Source organism: Diceros bicornis, chromosome 34 (assembly GCF_020826845.1).
Source record: "Diceros bicornis minor isolate mBicDic1 chromosome 34, mDicBic1.mat.cur, whole genome shotgun sequence".
Taxonomy (NCBI): Eukaryota; Metazoa; Chordata; class Mammalia; order Perissodactyla; family Rhinocerotidae; genus Diceros; species Diceros bicornis.
In genome coordinates this window covers 37,039,388-37,052,489 of record NC_080773.1, presented here as the reverse complement: position 1 = coordinate 37,052,489, position 13,102 = coordinate 37,039,388, and the positions used below count along the sequence as shown (strand labels likewise).

The window sequence follows — 13,102 nt, the reverse complement described above, 5'->3', positions numbered from 1 at the left end:
TTGTACAATAATGAAGGCCTTATAGTTTAAATCCTCTTTGACCTTAGGTGTTCTGTTTACTGTGTGGGGTAGTTTATAAACAGATTTGGGCTCTACAAGCATGAAGGGGTGCACAACTTTTAAGGGTCTCAAACTTGGTGTGCCTGAGGAGAGAAAGTATGATGGCAGAAGATAGCCACTTTTGACCAAATTTCTGTTGCTGCCCACAGACTCTTGGGACAGACTACAGGGCTTTCTGCTCCTTATTTGAGGCCTGGATGCTGTGTGTTTCAGGAGTGTCAGTGATGACCCTGAGGAGAGGGCTGGTGTCAGAACCTCAAGTGCATCTGAGAGCAGTTTTCCCTTCCTTACAGGAGGTATCACAGGGGATGACAGGACTGTGGAGGGGATATCTTCCCCAGATCTACAAAGAGCCATGTGCCCTCATGTCCACAGTTCATTGGGTGAGGGTCACTGGTTGTACGACCATTGAGTCCAGGGGAAACCGTAATTGGTACGGAAACACTGGCATAACAGGGAGTGGAAGAGACTGCAGCCAACTAGATGGAATGTGCCTCTTCTAGAAGTGCATCCAGAAATGTTTCTGTGATGGTGAGTGTGCAGGATCAGGTTGTACACAAATCTCAGGACCTCCAGGCATGTTAACCTGTGTAGCTGAAGTCATTGTCAGAGAATATAATAAAAATAATTGAAAGGTTTTGTGGATTTCTGTAGCTTCTCAGTGATGTTCACCTCAAGGCCATTACTGCACAGGCAGGAGAAAGAAAAAGGGTATTCATAGTTGACCAATGTGGCTCTTGTGACCCAGGCAGCATTCCTGTTGACTCAGGTGGCAGTGTCCTTCATTGCTTCCTGTATTTGCTGCCACTGAAGGAAGACTGAACCCCCCTCAGAGGGCATGAGGAGAGAGTTGGTGGATTCAGCATAGGGTTGTTAGTGCCATCAAGTGGATTCCAACTCCAAGAAACCCTGTGTACAATAGAGCAGAACCCGGCTCATCGTTTTTGCCCATCCTCTCACTTTTCGGCACTATAACAGACAAGGCTCCTCTGCTACTCATAGGGTTTTCATGGCCAATTTTGGGGGAACTGGGTGGCCAGGTCCTTCGTCCTAGTCTGTGTTAGTCTGGAAGCTCTGTTGAAACACGTCCACCATGGGCAACCCTGCTGGTATTTGAAATACTGGAGGCAAAGCTTTCAGCATCACAGTAACATACAGCCACCACAGTATGACAACTGAGAAACGGGTGGTGGGATTCCCTGACTGGAAATGAACCCAGCCTGGCAATGAGAATGCTGAATCCTTTTTCTTTTTTTGTGAGGAAGATTGGCCCTAAGTTAAAATCTCTACCAGTCTTCCTCTACTTTATATATGGGACGCTGCCGCAACATGGCTTGATGAGCGGTGTGTAGGTCCACGCCCAGGATCCGAACTCATGAACCCTGGGCTGCTGAAGTGGAGTGCGCAAACTTAACCACTACGCCACTGGGCTGGCCCCGAGAACATTGAATCTTAACCGCTAGACCACTGAAATGTAGGGTTGTAAACTTATTTTCCAAAAAAGAGTGAAACATACAGATTTTTTTTCTCTTCAGCCAATGTTTTATGGTATAATTTACATGTACTAAACTGCATGTACTTGAAGTGTACAATTTGATAAGTTTTGACATAGGTGTGAACCTCTGAGACCATCATCATAGTCCTGAGAATGACCTTACTTGTCTTGGTATACTTACCTCATAATCTCTCCTCACCCTTCTCAACTCGCCAGCTAACCATTCATTTACTTTCCTTACAATAGATACCTTTGCATTTTCTTGAATTTATATGATTGGAATCAAACTGTTATATTCTGTTGTTTTTTCTGATTTCCTTTATGTTTCATAATTAATTAGAGATTTACCAATGATATATGAATAGCTCATCTTTTGCTGAGTAATATTATCTTGGGATAGAACACTGTTAGTTTATCCATTCATGTGTTTATGGGCTTTTAGGTTATTTCTAGATTTTGACTATTGAAAATAAAGCTGTTGCAAACATTTGTGTCCATTCTTTATATGGTGTGTGTTCTTTTATCTTTTGTCAATAATGTAGAGTGCAGTGTCTGAGTCACAGGGTAGATGAATGTTTAACTTGAAGAAACTGCCAGCCCGTGATCTAACATGATTGTCCCTTTTGCACTCCCACCAGCAGTGTGTGCAAGTTCCATTTCCTCCAAGTCCCTGCCAATAATTGATATGGTCAATCTTCAATGTCAGCTTTTTAATGTGTGTGGTGCTATCTCAGTCATTTTATTCGCATTGCTCAAAGGATTAGTGATTTTCAGTTTTTCATGTCTTTATTTGCAAATCATTTTTTGTACACTTTCTATTCATCTCATTTACCTATTCTCTTTCATATGAGTTATGGCTATTTCCTTTTTCATTTTCAGATAAGACACTGAAACAACAAAGACGTATGCTGGAATTTTCCTCTTAAATGGTGTGAGCAACGTTTTTGTGTATGGAGTCATCTTTTCTAAATACTGGAAGGGTATTTCCTCATTGTTTTTCACAAACTTTTGTGTCACACATAATGTTATGGGCAGAAACACTATACACGGTTAAGTGTCGTCTGCATTGTTACCATAATCTCCATCACTTAAGTCCAGGCATTCAGTAATACAGTAAACCTAGCCCCGGTTTGTAGTGTTTGCCAGTTTCTGAAGTGTAAATTCTCCCACCATGGAAGTGGGATGGAGAAGGAATGGAAAAATTCCACTCAGGTCTCCCGGTGTTTGACAGAAAACCAAACTTGGCATCTGTGGGAGAGTTGACAAGGCCAGGCAGACTAGCAGGGGGGCTGCGGGAAGGTGGGAGGTTGCAGAGGCCTCACAGGCGGGAGACATTAGAATCCTGATGGGTCAGAGGGGAGGGACCTCCCTGAACATCCTGGGGGGTCTTGGAGACCCCGAGTGGCCTGACCTTAGTGACAAGGCATCATAGCGGACACCTTCGGTTCCCAGTTGCCTCCTCCGACCCCACCCGGGACCTTGTAAGGGCTTCTCACCCTCTGGCCGCTCTCCGTCCCGCCCTTTTCCTCGTGCCCTCGGTGCTCACTGCCTGTTGGTCTCCAACTGGGGTTCCCCTTCCGTGCGTTTCCCACTGCTGTGGGCTGCTTTTCCAGACACCCCGGTTCCAAGAGGACTCCTGCATTCCCGGGTGGGGGCGGCAGATTGAGGGGCCTCTGGGAGCCCCACGCGGGCAGGTCCCACCGGGCTCTCCCTGCTCGAGCTTCCCGGGGCCCCTGGGGAGGTTTTGTCCTCCGCAGCCCCACGTGCTTCCAGTCACCAGGGCCTCTTGGGGTCCGAGGTCACATCTGGAGGGGACGGGAGGAGGGAGCGAGCCAGGTCGGGCACAGGGAGGGGTGCTGGTGGCCCACCGGGCTGCACAGACCCACAGTGCCCGGGGCGGGGGACCCGGAGGAGATCTCTGGGGGGGGTCGCACCCCACGGAGGGGGTTCAGGAAGGAGCCTCCGTGCTGGGCCCGCTTCTCCCTCTGAGGCGACGCCGCGCCCAGCGCTCCCGGCGCTCCTGGCCAGCGGCCCCGAGGGACGCGACGGGGTCCCGGCCCAGCTCCCGCCCCCGGCAGCGCCCCGCCCTCCCCCCCTCGGCCCGGGGACGCTTGGAGCCGCCTGGGCGCCCCCTGGCGGCGTGCATGACCGTCGGGACTCAAGTCCTCGGTTCGGTTGTCCGCCGTGTGTTGTTGACGGAGAAATGAATGTCAGACAGTGGACCACAGAGGCAGAAAGCACAGAGAACACTCAGCGGGATGAATGCCAGAAAGTTCCACATAGCTTCTCCTTTTCAAATTACAGAAAATCAAACTAAGGAAGTAATCCTGAAAGAAGCCAGAGGGGACAAATACCTTACCTGTAGAGGAACCAGATAGGAATTACCTCCAACTTCCCCTCAGATGCCACGCAAGCAAGAAGAGAGGGATGAGATTAGTGTTGAGAGAAAAAATCACCTTCCTAGAGTTCTCTACTTGACGAAATTGTCCTTCATTAGTGCAGGGGAGACAAAGCCTCTGTCAGAAAAACAGCAAGTGAGGGGATTTGTTGCAAGTAAACCTGCCGCCTTAGTCCATTCCAGTTGCTATAACAAAATACCACAGACTGGGTAGTTTATAAAAAATAAGTGTTTATTTCTCACAGTTCTGGAGGCTGGAAAGTCCAAAGTTAAGGTGCCAACCTGGGCGAGTTCTCTGGTGAGGACCTTCTTCCTGGTTAATAGCCCTTCTTGCTGTGTCCTCCCATGGTGGAAGGAGCTAGGGATCTCTCCTGAGCCTCTTTCATAAAGACACTCATTCTGTTCACGAGGCCTCCAACCTTGTGACCTAAGCACCTCCCTACTGCCCCGCCCCCTAACACTATCATCTTCAGGGGTTAGGATTTCAACATGAATCTTGGGGGGACACAAACATTGAGACCACAGCACCTGCTTTGCAAGAAATATTAAAAGCACCTCTTTAGAGACAAAAGAAATGATCTAGGCCAGAAACTAGGCTCTACATAAAGGAAGGAAGAGCATCGAAAAAGGAATAAGTGAAGGTAAAATAAAAATTATTGTTTTTCTTCTTAATTTATGGAACAGAGAACAGTGTTCAAAATAGTAATACCAACGACGTATTCTATTACGTATGCCTATCTTATGTATGTGTGTATATATATGCTGACTTTGCTTTTATGTTAATAGAATGAATGACATCAATGATACAAGTGACTAGAGGGAGGAATGGGGGTAATTTTGTTAACATAAGGTGTTCACACTACCTGGGAGGTGGTATAGTGTTATTTGAAAGTGGACTGGGATTAGTTGTCAATGTTGATTGCAAACTCTAGGGCAACAACTTAAAAAAGTAAAAAAAGAAGTATAACTGATATGCTAAGAAAGAGAAAAATGGAATCATATAATATGTTCAATTAAAACCACACAAAGCAGAAAAAGAGTCAAAGACAAAAATTGGAACAAAGTAGAAATTAGTAACAAACATGGTAGATATTACTCTGACTATATCAATAATCTCTTTGAATGGCAAAGGCTGATTCAAAGACCAAATCAAAGAGATTTTTAGAGTGAGTCAAAAACCAACATCCTGCTATAGGTTGTCTACAGAAACTGTGGGATGATACATTTGCAGTGTTTTAAGCCTCTAAGTTGCAGTGATTTCTTACAGGAGCGATAGATAATGAATAGATGGACAGATGTGGAAAGAAATGTAGTAATTGAGAGAGACAAATTTAGAGCAAGTCAGCAAGTGCTCACTTCTTTATGAAGGTTCTGACTGTGAGTGACCCTGTGGGGTCAATGTGGGTAAGAAAACTGCTTTATCTACTGTGGCTTCATTGCTTAGCAATGAATCCATTTGCTATCATCAGGCAAAGATGTAATTTTATGTTGATGTTTCCTCCTAAAATTTTTCAGGTATGACTGGGTCAGAAATGACCTTAGGACTACAGGGGGCAAAAGTCACTTGGTGACCTATTTAGCTAATTTGAAAGCATTCAAGTCATTCTGGTTTTAAGAAACCCACCCTTGACCTGCTGTAAAGGTTCTGTGAATGGAGGTATGGGAGGGATAGGGCCTTATCACAGCCTATTGCATGAACTTAAGTCCAATAACTATTCACAGAGTGTACACAAGTTTATAAATATGAAATCACACTCCAAGAATAATATGAGAGTATGGCATGAAACAGCCTTTTAAATGTCATCATTGGCCTAGAAACAGACACAGAGATCAATGAAACAGAATAGAGAGCCCAGAAATAAACCCATGCGTATATGGTCAATTTATTACGACAAAAAAAAGCCAAGAATATGGCTATTTTACAATGGGGGAAGAATAGTCTCTTCAATAAATAGTCTTGGGAAAACTGGACACCTATCTAACACCATAGACAAAGATGAACTCAAAATGGATGAAACACTTGAACATAAGACCTCAAACCATAAAACTCCTAGAAGAAAACATAGTGGTAAGCTCCTTGCCATTGGTGTTGGCAATGATTTTTTTAGATTTGACACGACGATAAAGGCAAGAAAAGGAAAAATAGACAAGTGGGACTCCATCAAACTAAAAAGCTTCTGCACAGCAAAGACACCAGCAACAAAATGTAAAGGCAACCTAGGAAATGGGAGAAAATATTTGGAAATGATTTACCTCATAAGGGGTTAATATCAAAAATATATAAAGAACTCATATAACTCAATAGAAAAAGAAACTAATTAAAAAATGGGGAGAGGAACTGAATACACATTTTTCCAAAGAAAATATACAAATGACCAACAGGCACATCAAAAGGTGCTCACATCACTAAATATCAGGATACATAAATCAAAACCACAATGAGATTTCACCTCACACCTGTTAGAATGGCTACCATCGAAAAGACAAGAGATAACAAGTGTTAGGGAGGATGTGGAGAAAAAGGAACCTTTGTGCAGTGTTTTTGGTAATGTAAATTGGTGCAGCCCACGGAAAAGAGAAGGGAGGCTCCTCAAACAATTAAAAGAACTCCATTTTATGCAGCAATTCCAATTATGGGTATAATTCTAAAGGAAGTGAACACAGGATATCAAAGCGATAACTGCTCTTGCATGTTCATTGCAGCATTGTTCACATTACCCGAGATATGGAAACAACCTAAGTGCCCATCAGTGGATGATGCATAAAGGAGATTCAGTATATATACAATGCAATATTATGCAGCCATGAGAAAGGGAAATCTTGCCATTTGTTACATTGACGGATCCTGAGGACATTATGTTAAGTGAAATAAGCCACACAGAGAAAGACAAATACTGCATGGTATTACTTATTTGTAGATTCCTTAAAAAAAGAAGAAAAAAGTCAAAGTCATACTCATAGAAACAGAGAGTAGAAAAGTGGTTCCCGTGGGCTGGGGGGTGGGGGAAATAGGGAGAATTGGGTGAAAGGGCACAAACTTTCAGCTATAACAGGAACAAGGTTGGAGGATCTAATGTAAGACACGGTGAGTATAGTTGATAACACTGTATTGTATAATAGAAATTTGCTAAGGGAGTAGAAAATGTTCTCACACATGCACACAAGATAAATAGGTGATGGGTGTGTTTAACTTGTTTGGGGAATCCTTTCATGATGTACACATGTATCAAATCACCAACATACCATGTACACTCTACTATCTTACAGTTTTATGTCAATTTTAATTTAAAGCTAGGATCAAAAAATAAAATAAAATAAAAATTTTAATGTAAATAAAATCAAATCATAAAAACAGTTAAACCCAGACATGCCTTTCTTGATCAAAGTAACAAATATCACATCTATCTGATACTTTCTATTTTTAAATAATCTCCAATAGAAAAATCCCAGACCGTGACAGACTTACAGGCAGAGAGTTCCATGAATCATTCAATGAAACGATGTATCCAAACTTGTTCGAAATCTTTCAGAGATTCCTATTCCTCAGCTCATTTTATGGTGCTATAATAACATTGTTTTAAAATTGTTAATTAAATTCAGCTATGCTTACAGAATGTACTACAAGGTGAAAGCATCTCCAGAATTCAGGAATGGTTTATTATAAAATACGTTGAGATCATTCAATATATTAATGGATAGTGAACATCATGTGACTATCTTAATAAATGCAGGAAAAGTAAAATACAAATCAATTCACATTGGAAAAAACGCCAGACCATACATAGAAATATACACCTTTAACTAGTTGACATTTATCAAGGAAAACAGTGCAATAAACCTGAATTTTAGTAAGAAAATATCAGAAATTTTGGTTTTTAAATTAGCAACCAAACAAGGCTGTAATTATTAGTGCTTAAACTAAATATATTCATCTCGTGCTTAAAAGACTATCTGGGGCTATGACACAGACCAAAAAGACAAAATAATTGGCATACCATTTACAGACTGTAATTTGTCTCAAATTGTGTGGTTATCTGCATAGAAATCTTTTCAAGAACTAACGTCATGAATATCTACAGTATTTGTGATCATCAAGTTTGCCATTTATGAAATAAGAATCAAAAAATAAATTTCCAAGAGTGACCTCAGCGTCATGGCGGAGTGAGCTTTCCCATGAACTCTTCCCCCATAAGATACAACAAAAGGAACAGTCACAGACCAGCAACGGAATCGCAGACAGTGAAAAGCTAGATCGGAAAGATCCACACTGCCGCATATCTGAGAGTGGAACGTGCTGGACCCCCGGAGGAAGTGGGGAGAGGTAAGGAGAACTCCTCTCCCTCCCCATCAGATCAGCGATTCGGGCCCCTCGGCTCCCAGAGAGGGGGGAGGGGCGGCCCTCGGTGGGGAAACCTTAGCTCTTAGGGCTCTCTCAGCCAGTGGGAAACTCCCGCACAGAGGACTCAGGAGAGCCACAGGGCTACCATCAACATCTGCCCACCCCAGAGAGCGGATAACGAGGGGTGAACGAGAAGCACCCCCATGCCAGGGACCCAGAGGGCAAAAGACCCCCCCCCCCCGCAAACCAGACCCTGCAGCTCAGCTGACCAGACCAGACCAAGCGATCTGCAGGAGGCCAGATCAAGCGATCCGACCTGCGGATCGCAGCGGAAAAACCGCGGCAGAGTGCAGGGGGCTTAGATTACACAGCCCTTTACCACCACACAGTGGCAGCAGGTGGAAATTGCAACCAGAGATTTCCAGGATGAGGAAAAACAAAGCCAACACAGGAACCACAATGCAAAGATATATGAAATTACCAGACCAGAAGGAAAATGACAAGCACCCAGAAACCAACCCTGAAGACACAGAAATCCATAATCTAAACGACAGAGATTTCAAAATAGCTATCATAAAAACACTGAACAAAATACGAGACAACACAGACAAACAATGCAATGAGATTAGGAGTTTCTTCATAAAAGAGATTGAAATCATAAAGAAAAACCAATCAGTGCTGATGGAGATGAAGAACACAATGGAGGAGATAAAGGAGAATCTGGAATCTTTAAAGAACAGAGCTGACAATATGGAGGAAAGAATTAGCATTATAGAGGATAGGAATACAGATATACTCCAGATGGAAGAGGAGAGAGAACTAAGACTAAAAAGAAATGAAGAAAGTCTCTGAGAATTATCTGACTCTATTAGGAAATGTAACATAAGAATTATAGGTATTCCTGAGGGAGAAGAGAGGGAAAGAGGAACAGAGAGCCTATTCAAGGAAATGATAGCTGAGAATTTCCCAAATCTGGGGAAGGAGCAGGAAATACCAGTAAGTGAAGCCAACAGGTCACCTAAATATATTAACAGACAAAGTCTCTCTCCACCACGCCTAGTGGTAAGGCTAGCCAGAGTCAGCTGGACAAAAACAAAAAATAACATACAAAAGAACTCCCATCAGGCTCTCAGCGGATTTCTCAACAGAAACTTTACAGGCTAGGAGAGACTGGAATGATATATTCAAAATACTGAAAGACAAAAACTTTCAGCCAAGAATACTCTATCCAGCAAAAATATCCTTCAAATATGATGAAGAAATAGTAACTCTCCCAGATAAACAAAAGCTAAGGGAGTTCATGGCCATGAGACCCCCACTACAAGAAATACTCAAGAAGGCCCTCAGGCCTGCAAAAAAGAAGAGAAAGGGAATACAAAGCTTGGAGCAAGGAGAAAAATAGGTAGACAAACTCAGAAAAATAGTAGATCTTTACTGGAATAGGTTAGCAACCACTTAAATACTAAAATCAAAGATCAAAGGAAGGACTTCACCAAAAATAAATTTAACCTCATCACTGTAAACACACAGCCACAACACAGATAGAATAAGGTATAACAAGAACGACTTAGAAGGGGAAGAGGAAAGTGATTGAATTGACTTAGTATAAGGAAATAGGAGGCCATCAGATAATGGACTATCTCATACACAAGATTTTTTACACAAACCTCAAGGTAACCACTAAACAAATAATCAAAACAAAGCCACATATGATAAACAGAGAAAACTAGAAGAGTCATAAGACAGAACAACCTAACTGAATTGCCAGTCCAAAACAAATGGGACAAGAAACAAAGGAAATGTAAAAGAACCAGAAAATAAGTGACAAAACAGCAACATTAAGCCCTCATATATCAATAATTACCCTAAATGTAAATGGATTGAACTCTCCAATCAAAAAATACAGAGTGGCAGGATGGATTAAAAAGCAAGACCAAACAATATGCTGCCTCCGGGAAACACATCTGAGCACTAAAGAAAAGCACAGGCTCAGAGTGAAAGGATGGAAGAAAATGCTCCAAGCTAATGGCAAACAAAAGAAAGCAGGTGTTGCCATACTCATATCAGACAAAGTAGACTTCAAGATAAAACAGGTTAAGAAAGACAAAGAAGGGAAATATATAATGATAAAAGGGACACTCCACAAAGACGACGTATCACTTATAAATATATATGCACCCAACATAGGAGTACCAATGTACATAAAGCAACTATTAACAAACCTGAAAGGAGACATTAACAACAACACAATAATAGTAGGGGATCTTAATACCCCAGTTACATCAATGGATAGATCATCCAGACAAAAAGTCAATAAAAAAATAGTAGACTTAAATGAAAAACTGGATGAGATGGACCTAGTAGACATATGCAGAGCACTCCATCCAAAAACAGCTGACTACACATTCTTCTCAAGCATGCATCGAACATTCTCAAGGATAGACCATATGTTAGGGAACAAAGCAAGCCTTAATAAATTTAAGAAGATTGAAATCTTAACAAGCATCTTTTCAGACCATAATGCTATGAAGCTGGAAATTAACCACGAAAAAATAAAACTTGGAAAGTGACAAAAATGTGGAGATTAAACATGCTACTGAACAACCAATGGATCATTGATGAAATTAAAGGAGAAATCAAAAACTATCTGGAAACAAACGAAAATGAAAATGTGCCATACCAAATCATATGGGATGCAGCAAAAGAAATCCCGAGAGGGAAACTCATAGCAATGCAAGCCCACCTTAACAAACAAGAAAAAGCCCAAGTAAGCAACCTTAAATTTCACCTAACAGAACTAGAAAAAGAAGAACAAACAAAGCCCAAGGTCAGCAGAAGGAGAGAAATAATAAACATCAAAGCAGAAATAAATGAAATTAAGAAAAAAAAACAGTAGAAAGGATTAATGAAACAAAGAGTTGGTTCTTTGAGAAGATAAACAAAATTGACAAACCGTTAGCCAGACTTACTCATAAAAAAAGAGAAAAGATTCAAGTAAATAAAATTAGAAATGGAAGAGGAGAAATTACAACACATACCACGGAAACACAAAGGATTATAAGAGAATACTATGAAAAATTATATGCCAACAAATTGGACAATCTAGAAGAAATGGATAAATTCTTAGACTCATACCACCTCCCAAAACTGAAACAAGAAGAAATGGAGAATCTGAATAGACCAATCACAAGTAAAGAGATTGAAACAATAATCAAAACCCTCCCCAAAAATAAAAGTCCAGGACCAGATAGCTTCTGTGGAAAATTTTACCAAACATTCAAAGAGGATTTAATACCCATCCTTCTCAAACTATTCCAAAAAATAGAGGAAGATGGAACACTTCCTAAATCATTCTACGAGGCCAACATCACCCTGATACCAAAGCCAGACAAAGACAATACAAAGAAGGAAAATTACAGGCCAATATCGCTGATGAACATAGATGCAAAAATCCTCAACAAAATATTGGCAAACTGAATACAGCAATACATTAAAAAGATCATACACCATGATCAAGTGGGATTTATACCAGGGACGCAGGGATGGTTCAACATCCGCAAATCAATCAACGTGATACATCACATCCACAAAACAAATAATAAAAACCACATGGTCATCTCAATAGACACAGAGAAGGCATTTGACAAGATACAACATCCATTTATGATACAAACTCTCAAAAAATGGGAATAGAAGGAAAGTACCTCAACATAATAAAGGCTATTTATCACAAACCCACAGCCAACATCATACTCAACCAGAAAAGACTGAAAGCCGTTCCTCTGAGAACAGGAATGAGGCAGGGCTGCCCACTCTCAGCATTCCTGTTCAACATAGTACTGGAGGTTTTGGCCAGAGCAATTAGGCAAGAAAAAGGAATAAAAGGAATCCAAATAGGTAACAAAGAAGTGAAACTCTCACTATTTGCAGATGACATGATTTTATATATAGAAAATCCTAAAGAATCTGTTGGAAAACTATTAGAAATAATCAACAACTACAGCAAAGTTGCAGGGTACAAAATCAATCTACAAAAATCTGTTGCATTTCTATATGCTAATAATGAACTAACAGAAAGAGAGCTCAAAAAGATAATGCCATTTACAATTGCCTCAAAAGAATAAAATACCTAGGAATAAATCTTACCAAGGAGGTGAAGGACCTATACAATGAGAACTACAAGACATTATTGAAAGAAATCCATGATGACATAAAGAAATGGAAAGATATCCCATGCACGTGGATTGGGAGAATAAACGTAGTTAAAATGTCTATATTACCTAAAATAATCTACAGATTCAATGAAATCCCAATCAGAATCCCAATGACATTCTTCACAGAAATAGAAAAAAGAACACTAAAATTTATATGGGGCAACAAAAGACCCCGAATAGATAAAGCAATTCTAAGAAAAATGAACAAAGCAGGCGGCATCACAATCCCTGACTTCACAACATACTACAAAGCAATAGTAATCAAAACAGCATGGTAGTGGTACAAAAACAGACACACAGATCAATGGAACAGAATCAAAAGCCCAGAAATAAAACCACACATACACGGACAGCTAATTTTCGACAAAGGTCCTAAGAACATACAATGGAGAAAGGAAAGTCTCTTCAATAAATGGTGTTGGGAAAACTGGACAGCCACATGCAAAAGAATGAACGTGAACCATCTGCTATCGCCATTCACAAAAATTAACTCATAATGGATCAAAGACCTGAAGGTGAGACCTGAAACTATAAAACTCATGGAAGAAAATATAGGCAACATACCATTTGACATTGGTCATAAAGGAATCTTTTCA

At 40.9% G+C, this 13,102-nt stretch overlaps 1 protein-coding gene across 3 annotated transcripts in view; it reads left to right on the top strand.

Annotated features, from left to right (window-relative positions):
• Positions 1 to 13,102, top strand: part of LOC131397514 (zinc finger protein 256-like) — a 119,694-nt gene that overhangs the window by 41,924 nt on the left and 64,668 nt on the right. For all 3 annotated transcript variants that reach the window (XM_058530490.1, XM_058530523.1, XM_058530489.1), the window contains exon 2: positions 2,435 to 2,484. The gene's annotated coding sequence lies outside the window, so the exon portion shown is untranslated. The remainder of the gene's footprint in view (positions 1 to 2,434; positions 2,485 to 13,102) is intronic.